We start from the raw sequence: 20,340 nt of genomic DNA, 5'->3' as shown, positions 1-20,340 counted from the left end.
TGCTGTGCCCCAGAAATAGCTTCTGACAGCTTTCCCAGGTGTACAGGTCTGTGTAAGGTGCACTGTTTCCATCAGCTCAGGATGGTACCCACCGAAGATGTTTACATTTACCCTTAGGCCATTCCTTACCATTTCTGTTGGCCCATAGAAAACCTCTTACTGAGGGCTTGGGGGTGTTGGTGGATAAGAAGCTCAGCATGGCCTGACAGTGGGCACTGGCAGCCCAGAAAGCCAACCAAATCCTGGGCTGCATCACAGAAGCGTGGCCAGCAGGTCAAGGGAGGTGATTCTCCCCCTCGTGAGACCCACCCTGCAGTGCTGCATTCTCTAGGGTCCCCAACACAGGAAGGACTTGGACCTGTTGGAGCGAGTCCAGAGGAGGGACACGAAGATGACCAGAGGGCTGGAGCCCCTCTCCTGTGCAGACAGGCTGAGAGGTGGGGTGGTTCAGCCTGGAGAAGAGAAGGCTCCGGGGCAACCTTACAGCACCTGCCAGCACCTAAAGGTGAAGCACCCAAAGGGAAGCTGGAGAGGGACTTTTTACCAGGGCAAGTAGTGACAGGACAAGGGGGGATGGCTGTAATCAGAAAGAGGGAGATTTAGATGAGATATTAGGAAGAAATTCTCCCCTGTGAGGGTGGTGAGATGGCCCAGGCTGCCCAGAGCAGCTGTGGGTGCCCCATCCCTGGCAGGGCTCAAGGTCAGGCTGGACGGGGCTGGGAGCAACCTGGTCTAGTGAAAGGTGTCCCTGTCCAGGGCAGGGGGGTGGGAACTAAAGGGTCTTTAAGGTGCCTTCCAACCCAAACCGTTCTATGGTTCTATGAAAAACAGAGAGGAGGAAGAGCGTACCTAACACCTGATACCACATCTTTCTGCTTATTTAACAGGGCAATAAAAAAACCCCAACCCTGTCTAGTCATCCGGACATCCTGAAAGGCAGTCCTATTTGCTGGTTTATTGTAATGTTTATGAGATGAATATTTAGTAGAAAGGTAAGCTTCAAACTAAGAATATATTCCTGTTTCTGGGAGCTTTCCAAAGACTTATGGATCTAGTAGAAACAACCCAACTCATCAGAAAGCTTTTGAAGCATATCAAGAAACTTAATCATGCTATAGCTTCAGTGCCTTCCTTTGCACAAATATTACATTTAAGCTCCAGCATGAATTATTAAACCTCCTTATAATGGTTGTGATTAATCTTCTACAAGCTAATCACTTTCAAGCCATACCTCCTCACTGTGCATATCATTTTAAGAATGGCTCCTCTTTGCATCCTATCCCATCACTAAAATCTATGTGCTCAATAACCTCACAACTTCAGGAGCTTTGTGCAAATGTTAGGCTGTTTTCCTAACAAAACCAGCTTTTTTCTTTTTTTTTTTTCTCTGCAGTTCGGCAATTTCAGCTCATGGTTCTCAGTGCAAAAAGGAGTACTGAAACCAGCCATGTAAAGGACACACTAGCTGGTGGCAGCGGCTGTGAGCACCGTAACTGTGTCAGGCTCTTCAAACCAAGGCTGCTAAATCATTTGATGAACTTTTACCCTCAAAGTCTACAGCTGTACGAACTTCTCTTTTGTTCCCTATTGCATTTAATCCCCATCTTGCTTTACCCAGCACTAGGCAGAGAGAGTGAGTTATCTTACTGCTCCCTCATGGTATTATTTGGCTGCACAGATGTCTCGTGACTTTGCTCTAACGTCTTACAAAGTTCCCTCTCATTATGATCCCAGTCTAATTTCGCAGAGGAGACAGCTCACTTATCAAAAGTCTGGAAAACGAAAGATTTCTGCACCCTGTGGGGACACTCAGAGCCTTGCATCGGTGGCCATGAGAGCCTATAGCTGCTGTGCAGTCCTTTTAGGCCCCCAAAATGATGAGAGTTAAACATGCTACACCTGATAGGATCTTTCCACAGCAGAGACAGCCATCACCCAGGAGGGTACCAGTCAGTGTTTTGCTCTGTGAAAATATTTCCAATTACTTTAAGGAGACTTAGGTTCAGTCCTTGGCTCCCAGCTTCCATACAATTATCTCTTTGATGGGTTTAGGACTTAAATGTGGCTGACATATGGATTTTGTTCTTTTTGTTTTAAGAGGGTGATTTCTATTAAAATATTTTTGTTGGGTTTTTTATATATATAATGTTTTTATTGTACAGCAACCCACCGTGTCTCAACGGGGAAGCATTTTATATGATCAGGCTTATTAGCAATACTTATTATTATTTCAAAAGGTTGGATTGGCTCATTTGTAAGCTAAAGACACAAAGGTATTATGTGCTCTGTTTTCCCTAAACTTCAGATTAGAAGAACGGAAGACAAATAGTGAACTGGATCCTGAAAAGTCAGCCTTAGTATTATTATGCATAAATAGCAGTATTTATGCAAAAAAAAAGTGTAATTATGTATAAATAAATAAAATCTACCCTGAAATGAATGCCATCAATAGCATTATGATAGGGAGAACGTTTGAAACCTGGCTCTGTTGTGCTAGGCAAATGGAGGATCCTTGTTCCTGAAAGGGTCTTAGGAGTTCAGAGAGACAAAAGGCAGTGGGTCAAGGAGGAGAAAGCAACACTCACCCTCTGTGTTTCTCAGTGAGGAAAATGAGACAGAAAGGGATGAAATTACCTGGGCTAGGCAACATCAGAAGCATAAGACACCAACTGAAGGTCTTGCAGGTCACTTTGACATAAGACTTGGCACAGCCCTGCTTCATTAATTTGGTTTGCATTTCATACTCATTCATGGCAAGGGATGCTGAGTGCTGGGGAAGAGGAAAGAACTTCTGGTCTGATGGGCTGGGAGTCCTCACAAATCTATTCTCTGCACACAAAAGAGGAAAGAAACTTTCTTCCATCTCAGTTGTGATAATTCCCACAAAGGGACAAAGAACGTCTAGGAGCTCAAGGGGACTCTTGATATTATGCAATTTTAAGCCTTTTACCAACTACCTTTTAGATAGTTTGAACAACCCTCTGTGTCCTTGATTTTCCTTGTCCTTTTAGGAGAAGTAGCCAGTCATGGAAAGACAGAACCTACTCTAAGCAGGATGCTAAGGCTCTTTGCCTACAACTCCTGAAGGACTAATTTTGTTATCAATCATAATGACAAGAGCACTTAACTTGGCTACTCTTAAGAGAGGTCCCTGACTCTTTCAGCCTTCCCTTTTGTGCTGCAGATGGGCAAGATCAGAAATACAGATAAGAAATTGTCAAATAAGGTGGATAATTGGGGGAAATTGGGTGTGATTGTCAAACACAATCTTTGTACCTTTCAAAATCTTTGCATGTGTATTGTAGCAGACTTGTAAATCTTCTTAGCTAAATTTTTAACATCATTTGTATACCATTTTTGTATTTTTTAATACGGCATGAAAAGCTACTTTTTTTTTTCCTTTGTTTTGCTTTGCTGAAAGCTAAGCCAAGACCTAAACATGGAAAACCAATCCTGAGTGAACTAAATAGAAGAAAATGCCAGATATTCAGATTTTTTTTCAGTTCATTTTCATTAAGAACCAAATCCTCAAGTGTCTCTGCAGGCAGAAATTATTAGTGTTCTATTCTTAGGATGAATGGAGTCTAACTGACAAAGAATTATGCTTTCACAAAGTTTGACAGCAGCTTTTTTTGTTGACCTATACATGATGTACCTTCTTAAAAGAAAAAAATTAGTTTCTAAGTTCTGCTTAAAACAAATCATTATGCAAAATTATATTATACTAGTCCAATTCATAAAAAATGTATGTTGTGGGGGATTTATAGAGACACTTGTACTGGCAGGGTGACAGTCAAGCTTAGCTGGAAAATAACTGCCATACTTGTCCCACCACACTATGACATGGCTGCTGTTTTATGCTAGAAGAGATAAACAGATATCAGTAAAAATATTGCACTGTGATCTAAAATACCAACATGGCAAATGCGTCTCCCAGTACATTTTCATTTTGCTAATTTGTCAGCATGATATAATGAAAGATATGTGGCTGAAATGCATGTTTTTCATTTGACTTAAATTTGCCTTCTTTCAGTTCTGGAGTGTAAATTCCGGAGTGTAAACTCTATTCAGATACCCTATTCAAATCCAAGAAAGCAATAATGTCCCTGAGCAACCTCAGTTGGTTTCTTTTCCAAAGGCAAGATGAACACTTCATGTGAATAACATTTCTGTAATTTTATTGATGTCGTGAGATCATTCTCTACCATTGCCTGATGATGCTTTGGAGTCCTTCTGAGACACAGAAATGAAGGCAAGGGGGGGAAATGGTGAACATTTTAAACTTGAAAGATGAAACTGGTTTTATGGAAAGGTTTATATCGGCTCTTAATTTAGTTTTTGTTGATCCACACTATTGACATTAAGAATATTCATACATCAAAGCTAATGTAAGCCACTTGCTGCAGTGTGTCTATATTCAGTTAAATCAGAAGAAAGTACAGAATAAACCTCCCTCAGCTGAATCTACAAAAAAGCTACGCAAACAGTGAAAACAGAGCAAAGTAAGTAAGTAGCTGCTCTCCAGATTGCCTTACCACCAGGTTGTAAGAAAAAGGGACTAGGCAGAAGGTTTACCAGCAAATAGTAAGAAAGGGATAAAATCGACCAGCTGAAATAAATGAGTAGCAGCAGGCACTGATGGCAGTCACTGAGACATTCCAGTGGATCTCCTCCGGGATGAATTTCTACAACTGTGGAGTCTCAAGCAAGAAAGATCTGCCCTGGGGCTAAGTCTGAATGAACCCAAGGACTGTGAGCACATTGGCCCCAACGTGCATGTTTGCCCCTGCTGCCTGCAGTTCAGAAGTGTTATAAAATGAAAATTCTTACAGCCCTTGGCTAGAAAGATCTTCCACCTTAATACTTGGCCTTGACATTCAAAAACTTTTGTGCCTTTATTTTCTGCTTCCAAGGGATTCCTCTTGCTGCACTTGAAGACCTTGCTCCCACTGAAATCAATGGCAAAACTCTTACTGGCTTTAATGGGAGCAGGATCAATATGGCAACACTTCTGTCTCTGACACGCAATTCAGATCCTGTTCCTCTTCTGCAGAATAGTATCTGCAGTTATTAGTAACCATATTTAAGGAAAGTACTTGCAGAGGAAAATATCTCATTTATGAGTGTGGCAGAATTGCTTCCAAATCAATCACTTAATTTCACAATATCCTGGGGGGGCGGGGGGGGAGGGGTGTGTTCCCCTTCTTTAAGGATTCGATGGCCTGAATCCATATTCTGAGCGGTGGGAGAACACAAGCCCTCTTTTCTGTCCATTTGCCCTTCTGGCCTTGCATTTCTCCTTTTTTTTTGAAAACATTTCAAATTCCTATCCACTCAGTTAAGCCTAGCTGTATGGATCACAGCATCATGATTATTCCTCATTCTTCTTTTAAAGGCTAGGAATTTTTACAAAGGCTTTGCTGGATTTTCCTGCTATGTTATCCTGGAGAGTATCTCTGAAGTCACTTAGTCCCAGAGCAAGATATTTAGGAATGTAACTCTGCTGTTACTCTAAATCCCATTGAAATCAAATGCAAGTTAAGTATTTGCATGATTTTTCAGATCAGGTCCTTATCTCAAATGAAAAAGCTAGCCTGTTTCCCAACATGCTTCACATCAGCTCTTTAAGAAAAATGCATGTGTCTGATGGGAAATGAGTGCCAGGGATGGCCTGGGATGCTGTCAGCGTAGTACCAGGCAAAGCAGGATCACAATCCTTCAGAGTGGAACCGGACCGAAAGAAGAAAGCAAAGTATAGTCAGGTTTCTTTTCTACTGACCAAATAAACCTTCTTTCAGCTAGAAAAAATAAATCTGTCTAGTCCTGGGGGACATTCAAGAGTGGAGAAAAAGTCATTCCCAGTGTTTTTACCTCTTTACCCCAGGTATCACACCTGTGAAGAGATGGGATGGCCAGGGAGGAGCCAAGGGAAAGTGAAGAGAAATTGCTCTTCTGTTCCCTAAATGATCCATAATGTTCCCTAAAAAACATGCTCTCTGCTCCCCAACATGCTCCCAGCTCTGGGCAAGCTGAAGGAAGGTGTGCCTGCTGTACCAGACCACAGCCACCCTCCTCTTCCTCCTCTGCATTTAGGTGACCCTCAGCCTCAGAACATGTTTGCTTTTTAGCATATCACCCAGCCCTGATGTTGTTTCTTTTGAGTCTCAGTTTGCCAGCTCTCTGCTCTGCAGTATTCTCAGGGAATTAAGCCTCAATCTATTACAGTCAGGATGATTTTATTTTTTTTTTAATTTAGTAATATTTAGTTTTTTTAAAAATAGCATAAATATATAGAAAAAAATTAGTACACTTATTTAGTAAAATTTAGTAATTTTTGAGTGAGGGTCACAGAAGGGCAAGACTTAGAGCGCCAGTCATAAGGAATCAGGCTGTAAGAGGAAATCCAGATGCCCTTGGTGAACGAAGGACCGCTCTGCTCCCTCTGGGAGCACCATGAGCTTCCCGGCCGCTTTCAAAAGCCACCCCTTTGCACGCAGTGATTTTACTAAAACCTGTGTTTCTCCCCTTCCCTTTCTGGATAACCCGGCTGCAGCTGCTGCATTGTTCCGACACAGCGGTGGCTGCTTGTTGAGGAAGGTGCAATTAAACATGAGCCAGGCTGGCAGAATCAGGCCCTCAGTGAAGGGAGTGAAAGCGGAAGCTGCAGGCTCCACGCCTCTGATCTGTTGGGACAGGGAGGCAAAGAGACAGAGGCAGGGTTTGGCCCTTCTATATTTAGCTCCAGGGATGCCATGCTATCCACGTGCCATTGCTGAGCAGAGGGATTGCATCCCCCCAGCCCGTTTCGTGGGGCTTCTTACATCGTCCGCGTTCATAAGAGCATTTGGAGTCGAAAAGTAGGAAAACTGGCAATAAGCGCTCACCCCCAGGGACTCTCTGATGTTGGTTGCAGCGTTGCTCATCCGAGGGGCATATCTGCTGTTCGCAAACGTGATGACAGATCCTGGCTTGTTTTCTGCCCAGCTCACTTTGGGAGGCTAAAAAGCATGTGTCAGGGAGATGCTAAGTAAAGCTGGTCGAGTTGCACCAGCTGGGACCAGCCTTTGCTTCAGGAGCATCTCAGGAGTCTCTGTACACCCACAAAGCCCAGGGTTTGCAGATGCGAGCAGATCTTGACATGGGATTTGCAAAAAGAAAGAAGGTTTCTACCTTCTCCCCCAGTCCTGGCATCTGCAAGGCTAGAAACCAGCCAAGCGGAGCTTCCGGAGGAGCAAAGGGGCTGCTCCTGCCACTTCAGTCCTAAGCGGCAATACCCACGTGAACGAATTAAAAAGTAATAAGTTCAACGAGTTTGACACAATCTATGGATTCAGAAGTAATTAACAAGGATAATTAACTTTAAAAGGGAAACCAGATGATTTGTAAGGAAAAAGTGGAGAAGAGATTCAGTGTTATTTATTCAACTGATTCCCTTAAATAGATCAGCTTGAACTTCTGTTACCAAGATACTGTCCCAGCATCAAGCACATCTGCTTTTTACCTGTCTGCCTGGCTTTAGATCATGATAGTATCTACACAATTTTAGGAAAGCACCAGGACGTTTTCCAAAAACCAGTCACTCATTGACCAAATATTAACCTGACCTGTAGCTGAAGTAACTGATGTACAGGCTCATTAAAGAAAACATTTAACACTGTGATTTTAGATCCAGCCACTACTTTACATTTATACTATTACCATGGCTGGCAAGATGTTAGTATCTAAAAGCCAGGTTCAGGCAGAGGATTTGACTTCTTTTTGTAGTGCATTTATTTGTATTATGGCTGTATGGAAGGATTCCTGCTACAGACCAGCATTCATCTGGGTTTGCTTTTATATCCCACCTCTAAATATCTGGAAAGGTAAAATTCTCCTTTGTGTCTATTTTACCATACAAGAAAACTTCTGAAGTTCCTTGTAGTGTTCCTACCAGTTTCCTAACTGGATGCTAAGAATACCTAGAAGTACAACAACAACAATATCAACAACAAAAAGATCCAGAATCACTTTTCTCTCACAACCTCCTGTTTCTACATCCAGCATTTTCTGATTGAGATACAGCCCTCTAATCATGTCTGAGATGATGAAATTTTGTGCAACCCATCTGCCAGCATCACCAGAACCCTTATTTCCTTGATTTCTATTCACCTCAAAACGTATTTCACATTCAGCATGTCTCTGCCCCTCCTCCACTCCACTTTGCTGCTATCTGTGGCTGCTGTGGGACTTTTGAAAGCTAACCCTGAAATGTTACACAAAAACACTATTGTCTCCAGTTTTCATCTCTATTCTATTTCATTTTTTTTTAAAGTATTATTATTTGGGTGAAAAGTGGCTTTTTTGGAAAATTCCGCCTCAGTGGCTGGCGTGTTTGTTTTGGGTTTTTTTTTTCCCCCAGTTCCTTTTATTTAATCCTCTGTGTGGAAGCTACGTAGGCTGATTATGGCCTCAGAAATATTCATAAGAATTTTTCCTGAAATTAATGGGAATTGTGGAGGAGGCAAAATTTGATGATTTCCTTTTCTTAGGCTACGCTCCTTAGGGCAGTTCACATTTTTTATAGCGTGCAGCCAATGAGGGTGACAATATCAGATGGAAAATGAAGCAATTGCTAGATATTTTCCATCTCAGTTAATAAGCCCCCTGCTCTGTGTCAGACTGAAGCTTATACCAATGGCAGGCTAGGATTTTATTTTATGCTGGAAATATATTTCTAGTGTTCTTTAAAAAAAAGAATTTTATGAGCAATTCAGTCTTCATACTTTTAATCCTTAAGTTCTTTCAAAGGCTACCAGAGGTTCAGGGCCAAATGTTGAGAAGTTGCATAATGCAAAAACAAGTCCAGCCTGGAAAAAGTAGAGCAGAGAAAAGCCATTTGACTTTGGACCTTCTGTCACTACTAGGGCTAGTGACACTGGGTGATATTTAAGGTCCTGAAAGATAGCCAGTGCAATAATTCAAGGTCTGGATAAGCGTGTTACTTGTTAGGTGAAACTGTGGGTATTTCATGGTGCTTTACAAGGCTGTTTTACATAGAAAATAATGATATATATGCAAAACCTAAAACCCATGACAAAGTTTCTGACTCACTGAGTTTTACACTGTTTCCTGTTAAGAAATGTTTCCTTTGTGCATGTCAACAGTGCTTTCAGTTATTATGTCCAATTTGCTTTTACAGGCTTCAAAAATAGCTTCCCCTTTTTTTTTTTTTCCCTTCTCTTTCTCTATCGTTTTTCTGAATTCATTGATAACGTGCTTATTTACTTTTTGAAACAATATGTAATAATATAAATCACATTTTTAATTTGCCAAAGGTACTGGACGCATGGTTTATTGTTGATTTATCCAGTATGACACCCGTCATATGGTATATTAATAAAAATCATATTTTAAAGACTGGTATAAGTGCCCTTTATTTTTTCTTGTTACGGACATTAGATGGAAAAGCACTGCAAGGCTCAGATAAAAATTTCAACAAGCCTCTGGTTCTCTAATGGCTGGCTTCTCTGCTTCTTTTCTTTACTGCTGACTTTTTTGGTTTGGTTCATCATGGGATTTTTTTTCTTTCTTTCTGTTGTTTTTGTGCAATTACTACTCATGGAAAATGCTGGATGAAGAGCTCTGGTGTATCTCTCTGCTACTGTTCCCAGTGCCTCTGCAGGAAAATGCAGGAATCTGACTTCATCTATGCTCAAGCCAGATGCAAGCCCGTTTTCCCATAGCTTTTTTCCCCCAACAAAACTGTGAGCAGGTCCCTGTCCAGTTCTTGACAAGACTATAGCTGCCTATGGGTAGTTTCTGGCAGACAATGGACAAACTATTTTTCTGATGTAGACTGGCACAGATACACTCAAGACAGTTGGATTATTTACATTTTCATTTTGGCTGAGAGAGACAGTTTCAAGAGAAAGAGTGTATTTCATTACAGCCCATTGGCTAGAACGAATCACTTGTGGCATTACAAATATTGCTGGCCACCTACAAATGTATAATGCATTTCTGCCGAAAATAGGGACATTTTCAGTGGAGTATCCCTCTGATTCATTAAGGGAAGCAAGGTCCTTTGACCCTCCCAGATCCCTGGGTCTGAATCTCTAACATATAGATTTTATGTGTCTGTGGTGTTTTGGTATTTTGGGGTTTTTTCACTTTACATCAGTGTCAAATGCAAGAATGACAGTACTTGAATATACTTAGTTACAGCAGGAACTGTTAGAGCTTGTCACTCATACAAGTTCCCAGATACGAAACGCTTCCTTTCTGTGTGTGTTTTCAAAGGCTTTGATGTCTGAGATTTGCCTATCCAGAATTTTGTGCGAGGGACACTGAAGCCAGCTACTAAAAACAGGTATGAGATTCAGGCAGGCTAACATTCAGTTTAAGGTAGTTTATAGTCCATATCAGAAGGAAAAAAAACTTAGGAAGCACAAATGTTTTACCTATTGTACAAAGCACTTACTGTAACACAGTTGGGATCTACGAGTACTTGAAAAGTTAATATTATAACAGAAGTAACAGAATGCAAGCTGAACAAATACAGGTTGTCTGTTCACTGCCTCACTGCCAAGCACACAAATTTTCCAGTACCCAAACAGCTTTGGGATTCTAGCTAAAAGTATACTATGTATTTCATCTGCCCGTTTGCCAAAGTTCACATTACTCAGTAGTCTGGATTAGCCAGCGGCATTGTAATAGCTGATGATGGTATGGATGAATGAATTTGTTAAATTCTCCATTGCCTTTCTGAGTAAGTTTGCCTATGAGGCTTTAACATGGATTCATCAAATACATATTACAAAAGCAGTGTGGGACTTGAATGCTCAATTGTAGCTGATCTGATACACATGAATTTTATACATGAGGAAACCTTTGAGCTCTTTCATTTTTCATACATTAACTTTAAAGTAAGCAGTAGGAAAATGTCAAAGAAAATAAAGAATGCAAAATAAGGTACTTAAGGTTTAAGAAGTTAGCTTCTTTCAAAGTGATGCATGGGTGGTACTGTATCAATTCCTGTTTGTGAATAAGATTTGTGCATGCCTCCTATGTACCATTTTGAAAAGGTACTCTCAGTCTTAGAACATTTGTATTTGTCTTTCATTAAGAAAATACAACACAGTGAGTCACCTGTTTAAAAGAGGGCTACAGATCTACTACTGTCAAAGCCCAGGATTGTTGAAAAGCGGGACTGTGTGAGTGAAATATTACAATTGCAAACTGCAAAGAAAGTCTTTTGCTTCCTCTTTCAATTCAAAATAGAGATATCTGTACTTAAACTCTTATCTCATTATTGCTATTATTATTATCAGTCTTACCAGTATCAATTATTTATTTGTACAGCTCTTCAGCTTGCTAGGCACTTTACATGTGGGTGAAATGCACATTATCTGCCCTAGATAACACGCTGTTTTTCTACTCTGTTATTATTTTTTAAATTATTCCACAAGGCAGTGTCTGTAGTTACTGTGTGCCATTAGGTAAAATTTCGAACATCATAAACATTGAATTAAGATTTCAGACAAGGAAGAAGAAAAAGGTGAGGTATGGTTGAGTCAGAAACTGTTTGTCTCTTTGCAGACAAACACCTTAATAATTAGCATTCAGAGGAAAGAACAAAGAGCTCAGAACTAGACCTAATGTTTAATCACTTCTTAGACACAAAATACATTGTTTGAACTGAATTTTTAAAAGTGTTGTTGTTTAAGGGTGAGGTGGATAGTTGCTCAACTCAACTGCATAAAAAAGCAAGTTTAGCCATGGGCACTGGTCCCAACGCCAAAAAAAATGAATCAGCACAGGGAGGTGAGAAGAGAGTGAAGCACTGATTCTGCTACCCCAGGCATTGCTAAGGAACCTGATTTATCTCAGGATGACACGTAGTTTGTGGGCTGCTGCAATTCTCTTCCCATCGGTCCAAAATGCCGAAATACCATCCAAATTACATCTCGCTAGTTGCAAACTAGCTCCTGCTGTGTCCTTCAGCAACAGGACCAGGTCAAGTCCCTTCCCTGAGACCCACAGCACAGACACAGTTCAACCCAAGGGACAGGGAGAAACCCCACTCAGCAAATTATTTTAACCTCTGTGAGAAAGTACCAGAACATGGGTACATGCCCACTCACAGGACTTGCTGTTGATCTATAGGATCTAACCTATCAATTCTGATGATTTTTTCTTCTATTAGGGATTTGGGCATTGTGTTCTGTTTTGCTTTGGTTTTCTGTGCCTCATCAACACAATTTGTGACACTCAAGTCATAATCAGTTATTCTTGTGCAACGTATTTAAAAGATACCATAGTTGCAGCACAATGCTATTATTACTTTTCCTTTCTTACTGCCTCCAGAATGGGACTGCCTCACACACACACACAAAAAAAAAAAGCCAAATCCTTATCTTCTGAATCTCAAATGCAGTTTTCTGGCTGACAGTTTAAATTACCACCATTTTACTTCTTATCTATATATACCTCTTAGCTATATACACTCGATATTGGAATCTATATGCAAAGAATGTTACTATTGTAAAAATGTTGCTATTAACTATTATGTTAAGTTGGAATTTAAATTGCACTAGAAAAAATATATAGCAAGCCTAAACCAGTATCGTCTTATTAGATAAAAAAGAAAATCAACTGGTTTATGGCAGGTGATGTCTGGGAAGACAAAAGCTCTACCAAAGTGATACCACAGTAACTTATTTTCTGATCTAAGACTTCTATGAGAGTTTTCAGAGCTACAGCCCAGCTACAGCACTTAGAGGGGGTGATAAGAGCATTACGTATTATTATCTTTTGTGTAATGATCTCACCTCACTCCACAGCTCCTGTGAAGACCTGCTCCTTGGCTGGGTAGTGAGGACATGCTTGTGTAATCCTTGCACCTGCTGAGTAGCACCTAATTCTATTTTACATGAGGGCTTCAAAAAAAAAGCAGCACACATCCCGTCCTAAAAGATGAGGAGATGCACAGCTCTATAATCCCTGCTAGAGACAATTCCTGGCTCCCTGACTTGCAGTGGCTGTGTGGGGCTAGTGGGAGACAGAAGAGCATCCATTACACAGGTACACAGAGCACAGTTCACTGTTTAGGATCCTCTGAACAAGCATCAGGACGCTACAGGCCAACACAGACAAGCGTTTTCAGCCTTTTCCCCACTGAAGGGTGGCACAAAAAGCAGTTGGAAGCAGCAGCAGGTGTCTGGCAACGGGAATCCCTTGGAATGTCTCATTACTGTATGTCAGAACAGATGCAAATCCCATATATTTATTAGGTATGGAGCTTTTCTATACCCTAGAATATTCCTTTGTGAGTGCTGGAAATAAAATATTTGCCTGCTGTACGAGAAGGTTTTCATCGGTAGACCTGAGGAGTCAATGGAAAGACCCTCTGGGGCCTAACTTAGTTCCAGCACACAGATGTCCACCATCTCATCTGTACGTAAGTCAGCCCTTTCAGCAGTAAAAAGCAGTACTCATGCATAGAAACAATATTTTAAAATAAGTAAATATAGTCCAGAATAAAGCCCAAATTATGATATAAAATTGAGCTGAGGCAATAAAATGTTAGTTTGTCCCTACGTACTCACCAAAAGAACATTGCTGTACTCTATTTAAAAGCGTGAGATATGGAATAAATATTGTCAAATATTTATGTCAAATGTTTAAAGAAGGAAAATCTCTTCTAATACTTTTTAATGTATATGTTTTCTTTTCACTAGTCCTTTAAAAATAGTAACCACAGATTTTGTAGTCTGTCTGGACGCAGAAGATTTATTAGTGCTTATAAATGCGAAGAGGTTTGTATTACTGTATTCACTATAGCACTGAGTTCTTTACGTTAGCTGTTCTGCAGGTCAGATTTCAGGAAAGGCAAATATCTCTGCCCACCGTTTCTCTGTTTTTGATGGCCATTGCAGTTTTTGTTGGGTGGAGGAATAGCAACTTCACAAGACCTTCTCCACGGCTCAGTAGGCAGCTTCCCAGGCACGGTCTCACAGCTCAGAGCAGATTTTTTTGGTCTGCCTGTGAAGTCTGCTTCAAGATGTTGGTCTTGCAGGGTAGGTAATGGAAGGCATGATTTAGAAACAAATTTCTTACAGGATATACAGTAGCTCCCCATACAGTGACCTAACATAGACTAGCCAAATTATCTTCATCATATGCTTCACTTCTAAGTTACATCCTTTCAATCAATAAGTATATACAGATATTCTATTACCCAGCCTTCAGTTATGTGTATTGCCAAAAACTGTCATAGTAGAAGCTTGTTCTGTTCGTAGTCATCTGTACCATTAGGAGAGAAATCATAAATACTTTTACTGACTTTTATAGGGCCTGGATTCAAATTGGTGGTGTAGTTGCAGCTAAATTGCTCTCATAGGACAGAAATAATCTGCTGGAGGACTTTGCATTTGCTGTTTTCATACAGATGTCAGAGCCATAATAAGGCAGGTCCCTTTGACCAGATGTCAGAAATACCTTTTTACCAGGCGGCTGTGTCATCTATTCTCCAAAAGTGTAATTTGTCTTAAAGAAAAGTTTTTTCTAAAAGTTTTATTGGCATAATAAAGGCAGTTTATCACATAATTCTGTAATTCATCATATGCACAGCACTGTTTGATGAATATATATTTTCTTGCCAAATACTTGTACACTTGCCAAATTTTTACAGTTAATTAGATATTTGGCTTTATTCATTGGCTTCAATAAAGTTACCCCAAAGATGAAATTGGCCCAATGTTTATGAAATGCTAAATAAGAGCTAAGTAAAATGTTTCCTAATTAGGGGGGTCGAGGGTGGGGTGGTGTCTTGTGGGCTAAGTTCTACTATTAATTAGACAGAAAATATCAAACTCACTTTTGTATTACGAACCTGACTCAGATTAGAACCAGGACTTGAGAAGCATTCCTTCATTTTCTGTGAGCTGTGCCTGTTTTATTTTCATTTTTCAAACCAGAACACATCAGTTTTTAATTATATTTATTTTTTCTCCTAATTCCTTATTTTTTTAATCTAATTTAAAACTCCATTTAAGATAGTAAAATGTTTGGGAAACTTTAGCAGCAAAGGGTTGAAATGGAATGACTTGAACTGGCTGGTTTGAAAAAAAAGCTGAATTAGAAAAGCAGATTCTGTTTCTGGCATGGAGTGGGCATAATGTTATTTGAGCAGAGCTTTGGAATAAGGAAATAAAATGGTAAAAGGCAGGAGAAGAAAAATTAAAAGTCTTTGTATAACAACCATTGTTTACTTTAAATGCAAAGGATATTCTTTTGAACTGAATATTGTGTTAAGTGTTAAGCCAAAACCAAAATTATATGAATGGAAAGAAAGTAAAGACTTTGACTCCCCGATGAATTTTTTAAATTCCTGTGGAAAGTTTGATGGCCTGTCTTTCTCCTTACAAATAAACTACAGTGGTTTTAAGACATGTGTTGAGTCTTGGTTTATTTAATTCAGAATAGCCAGAAAAAAAGGGACCCAGTAGGTACTACACAATATATTGACAGTTAAAGTAAACTGCAGCCAACTTAATACAGCTAGTTGCTTATGCTAGAGAGATAGACATGTTTACATATTTTTACAAAGGGAGCTTGTGTATGTATATGGCATTTTTTCAGCAACTCATGTGGGGGTATGCCGTGTGTTGCTTGAGGCTCACACGTCGCAATGGCTGATGATGAGGAAAGATGCTCCCAGCCAATCAAGTTATCTGCTTTCTGTGATTGTTGTTTGTTGGGCTTTTTTGTTGTCCTTTGGTGCCTTTTCTCTCTAAATCATAAGACCATTGACGTAAAAGGCAAACACTCTCTTCATTTCAACATGGTCGAATCGCCCTCATGGTGTCACCAGCTTTGGGGTCAGTGCAGAGTGAGCTGTGTGCTTTGTAACACAGAGAATGACTCAGAAATACATGTTCTCTATTTTTTCCGTTCTTTTAGCAACTAAATGGTATTTACCTACCTCATATTCTACTACCTGTTATTTTTATTCTTCATTTCCGTGATGGGTGTCCTTGCTTTTTAGCTTTCCTATGTCTTTCCCAGCTGGTTGAAAGTATTTTTCGACTGCCTTTAGTGGACTGGAGCTTGGGGATTTTGGGGGTTGTGTCAGAAAACAGCCCCTAAAAGGAAGGGCTGTACATACCTCCTGTGGATGGACAGGTGGGAGGGGGGACCATGGGGTCAATAAGGAGAGCTTTGACTCCATCCCCTGCAGCTCTGTGCAGCCACGCAGTCATGCAGCTGAACTAGTTCCTCAATACGGCTCCCCACACAGCTGCACGAACAGCTGCACCTGCCACAGGGAAGGCAGTGGTGCGGGTCAGCGTGGGATGGTGGCCAGGGCCACCAGCAGAAACACACATCCTTGTTTGGGAGGCAGCGTGGTTGATGCAGCTTGCAACTCGTGGTGAAGGAGGTAAGGCAACACAGTGTGAAAGGAGGGATGAGCATGATTTAACGTAACTATCGTGGACACAATCTGTCAGCAAATGCCAGTTCTGGGGAATTTTACACATAACTTTGCTGAGGATGTGCATTTAACTCTAACTGAACTCTTGGGTCTTACCAGCTTCCTCCTAACAAGTCTTGGCACCTTTGGTGTTGCTCCTTAAGCACAGTTTTACCACTGACCAAAATATACTCTCAATTGGAGAATATACTCAAATATATATTAAAATATAATAAAAATATCCTCAAATTTTTTTGGAGAAGAGGATAGAATAATGTTGGAAATTCAGTGTGGAAACAGAGGGTCTTTACTGTCAAGAGGTAACAAGTTGGGACATGAGGATTTGCCTTTACCAGCAGAAGAAAAGCAGTGATAGAGAACACGTTTTTCCGTGTTATCCACAGCATGTCTGTAAAATTTACCTTCATCCAACTACTTGTTGGGAGGGACAGCTCTGCTGTGGTTTTCCAGTGTGTACTGACTCTCCTCCTTTCACTTTTCCATTGCATTTGTTGCTTACGTCATTATGGCACCACGTTAGCTGTTTGTCCCACCGAGCTCTTTGAAGCTTTGGTGCTTCAAAGGTCTATTTTACAGTTTTTCCAAAGACAATGCACTTTTTCAATGAGGCGGTGGCCTTATGGAGTCTCAGATTTTTCAAAGTGCGTATCCTCACTCGCACCAAGACAGGGATCCTGTCTTGTCCATCATGTCTTGCTGAACACCACCAAAGGCTGCTTCCTGGAGAGGGTTTTTTTTCCCCAACAGTGTGCCAGAGACAAATATTATTAAGATTCATGGGATTGGCTTTGGCTTTCTACCGAGGGAGAATATAACCTATACCACTTGGGTGGCCCATAGGAGCAACCACAGCTCTAGGGCCACTGCAGTGGCTTCAGGGTGCCTCCGGAGGAAGATTATTCTTCCTCCCTTTTCCCTGCAGAGCAGATAGAGGAACAAACATCCTGTGCTGGTGGATTTGCCCCTAAAAGCATCTAGCTCCTCTGTGATTGACAGTGATAGCACACGTACTTTGAAAGCTCTAATGTTGATGATTAAGCCTTAATAAAAGCAAATAAGGTGGTGTCTGTGTGTACCACAGTCAGCCAAGCAGATATCTACCTGGCATCTTGTAAATTAATCTGGGTGTTTATGCTGTAGATCATGATGAATGTGTTGCTATAGCAACCTACATTTCTTCCATTTTTTTGCTGCTAATTATCCTAACACCACCACCAGCTACTAAATCTTTGAATTCCTAATGAACGCGTGTGGAAGGCACTTTCTTGATATATCTTTCTTACTGTATCAGCAGGATGAGATAATTAAAGATTAATGGATATTGATTATTTAGGGTTTATTGGAGCCTGTCATTCTAATACACATGTGCTTGTGTACCCAGAGGATCTGCTTGATTGTGCTTGGCTCGTTCTGCCAATCTGCTCCAATTGTTGATGAAATCATGCTAGGAAAGTGCTCTTTCTGTCAGATGCTCAATGCACTGCTCCCACAGACTTCAAGCCTTTGCCAGCTTGGGATTCAGGTCCCTGAATTCAGCTGTCCTCACTGGCAGCACTGTCATAACACCTATGACCACAACCTGTTTTTCTGTTGGGTTTTTCTCCTCTTTTGTTTTGTTTTGTTGGTTTGTGGTTTTGTGGGTTGGGTTTTTGTTGGTTGGTTGTTTTGTTTGTTTGTTTGTTTTTTCGGGGGGAGGGATTATTGATTTTAGAGGAGTTTGTTCATTTTTGGTTTTTTCCTTAACTACAATATAAAATCAAAATGTTGTTACCATTCTGGAAGGGTGAGTGTTCTTAGTCATTGCTGAGATACTAGATGTTGAGGCTGTGAATGCTGGAGAAGACACTGGGCAATAAACTTCTCCCAGAGGCTACAGTTTCAGGTCATTAGCAGACTCTAACATGTCCTGATGTTACCACCAGAGCTTTAAGGGTTTTTTATAAGGTATGATGACGAGTTACTCTTTGTTTGCAGACAGTTATAATTTTGTTTCAGTGTTGAAACATCAGGACCAAAGCTCCTCAGGATGAGTCTTTAGTATGTGATTCTTCATCTGACCCCGGTAAAATCCTCTTTTTTCTGGAAATCCAGAATTGTTCCATGGGTTGCCATTTCTGCCTAATATTGCCCAGATATTTCAGAGCTGCTGAAATCATTTAGGGAGGAGAGGAAACATTAATTGAAACTGGAAAATGTACATAGAAACACATCAACTTTGATAATTTCCCAAGAACACAGTAAAGGAAGAAAATATTTGGGCTGGGGTGGGGGGGTGGGGGGTGGTGTTGTTTTTTTCCTTTGAACCTGACTTTTTACTTATTTTTGTACTTAAAAGCAAGCTGAGATACAAATTCAAAAAGTGCTTCTTAAAGGCTTTTTTATATAAGGATCTAACTGATCGAAGGAGTAAGAAGAGCTAGAAAGAGCAATGGCAACCAGGAAGCCATACATGCATCAGTCTCTGGGTTTAGGGCGTTTTCCTGTGTTTATACCCTAATTAAAGCTATACTATGTGCTGGTTTTATTCCCCAGTTAACATCTCTGTTTGGCCTCTATGCATACACAAGATGGCCTGGATTTTGACTCTCACTGAATATTGCATTGGTGTAAGATGAGAGTAATTCCACTAAAAGCACTGAGATTTAGATCAGAGTAGTAATTCTATATATTAAAGAAGCTTTACAATTTCTATAAAGTAGTGGTAAAGGAAAACTATTGCTGAAAAAAACTTAAGAGAATTGTTTCCTAGCCAACGCTTTGAATACCGGTTTCTTCAAAGAGCAAAGTTTGAATGTTGCATTATATGCTCCTGCAAATGGAATTTTAATACACGAATGCTACAAGTCCCTTAATTAGAGTTTGTAGCAATGCAAGTTGGAGTACACTTGTGTTTAGGAGGTATTATGTCCATCCAATGTAATTACTTTCTCTTATATTCTTATATTCCAGTAAGCGATAAACCAATTAGGCAGCTTTTCAAATTTATCAAGGTATCAGTAGAGACATACCTTTTGTTCCATTTTTACTGTGTGGATCATGAAGGCTGGCAGCACAACCATGATTCATGTCACAAACATGGCTTAAAAATCCTTGTTGCACAATGAGCTGCTGAAATTTGGTGTTCCTTCTGAATTTTCTGCATACGGAGATTAAGTACATTGTGAAGAAGAGGTCAGAACAAAGGAAAAATCCCAGTTCCTCAAAGTGAACAAAACAAGTTAGAGTCCATGCATTTACAATAGATGTGGTTTCTTCTCTATGTACAAGAAAATTCTCTCACGTATCTATTGTTCTACTTAACAGCCATATTAGAGAAACACTGAGAAGCTATCCAAGTGAATTTTAGCCTTATATGGATGTTAACAGGTCATTAATTGAGTGACCTCAGCTTAAAAAATAAAATAAATTAAAAAAAAACCCACAGGAAAATCAAATTAGATTCACTGAAAAGCTATATTGAACCTGAGTGCTAAATTTTGATCCAAGCTAAATTTATTTCAAACCTGGAACGTTAGAGCAGAAATGATGTCTGTCTCTGTTTTTGCATACCTTCCACCATAAACCAAGAAAAGAGTGTTCCAGCTGAGTTTTGCTTTGAGTTTCTTACTTCATATGAAACTCAAAATGAAACTCACGATTGTGTGAACCGAAACTGGAAAAAAATGCACACAGCTTTAGACAGCATGTCACTTGCAGAACGGCTGTGTCATCACAAACATGAAGGGTAATGCTTCGCTTTTACCTGTGTGCATACAGCAAGGGAGAGGGGAAACTACTCTGATCCCCTTATCTTTTTGGTGACCACTTGTGCAAAAATTTAGGTAGGATTCCATTCACCTCCTAGGTGTGAGCTCTGGACACCTTGT

This window comes from Falco naumanni, chromosome Z (genome assembly GCF_017639655.2).
Source record: "Falco naumanni isolate bFalNau1 chromosome Z, bFalNau1.pat, whole genome shotgun sequence".
NCBI lineage: Eukaryota > Metazoa > Chordata > Aves > Falconiformes > Falconidae > Falco > Falco naumanni.
The sequence above is the reverse complement of the archived record's forward strand: the minus strand, read 5'-3'. Positions refer to the sequence as shown.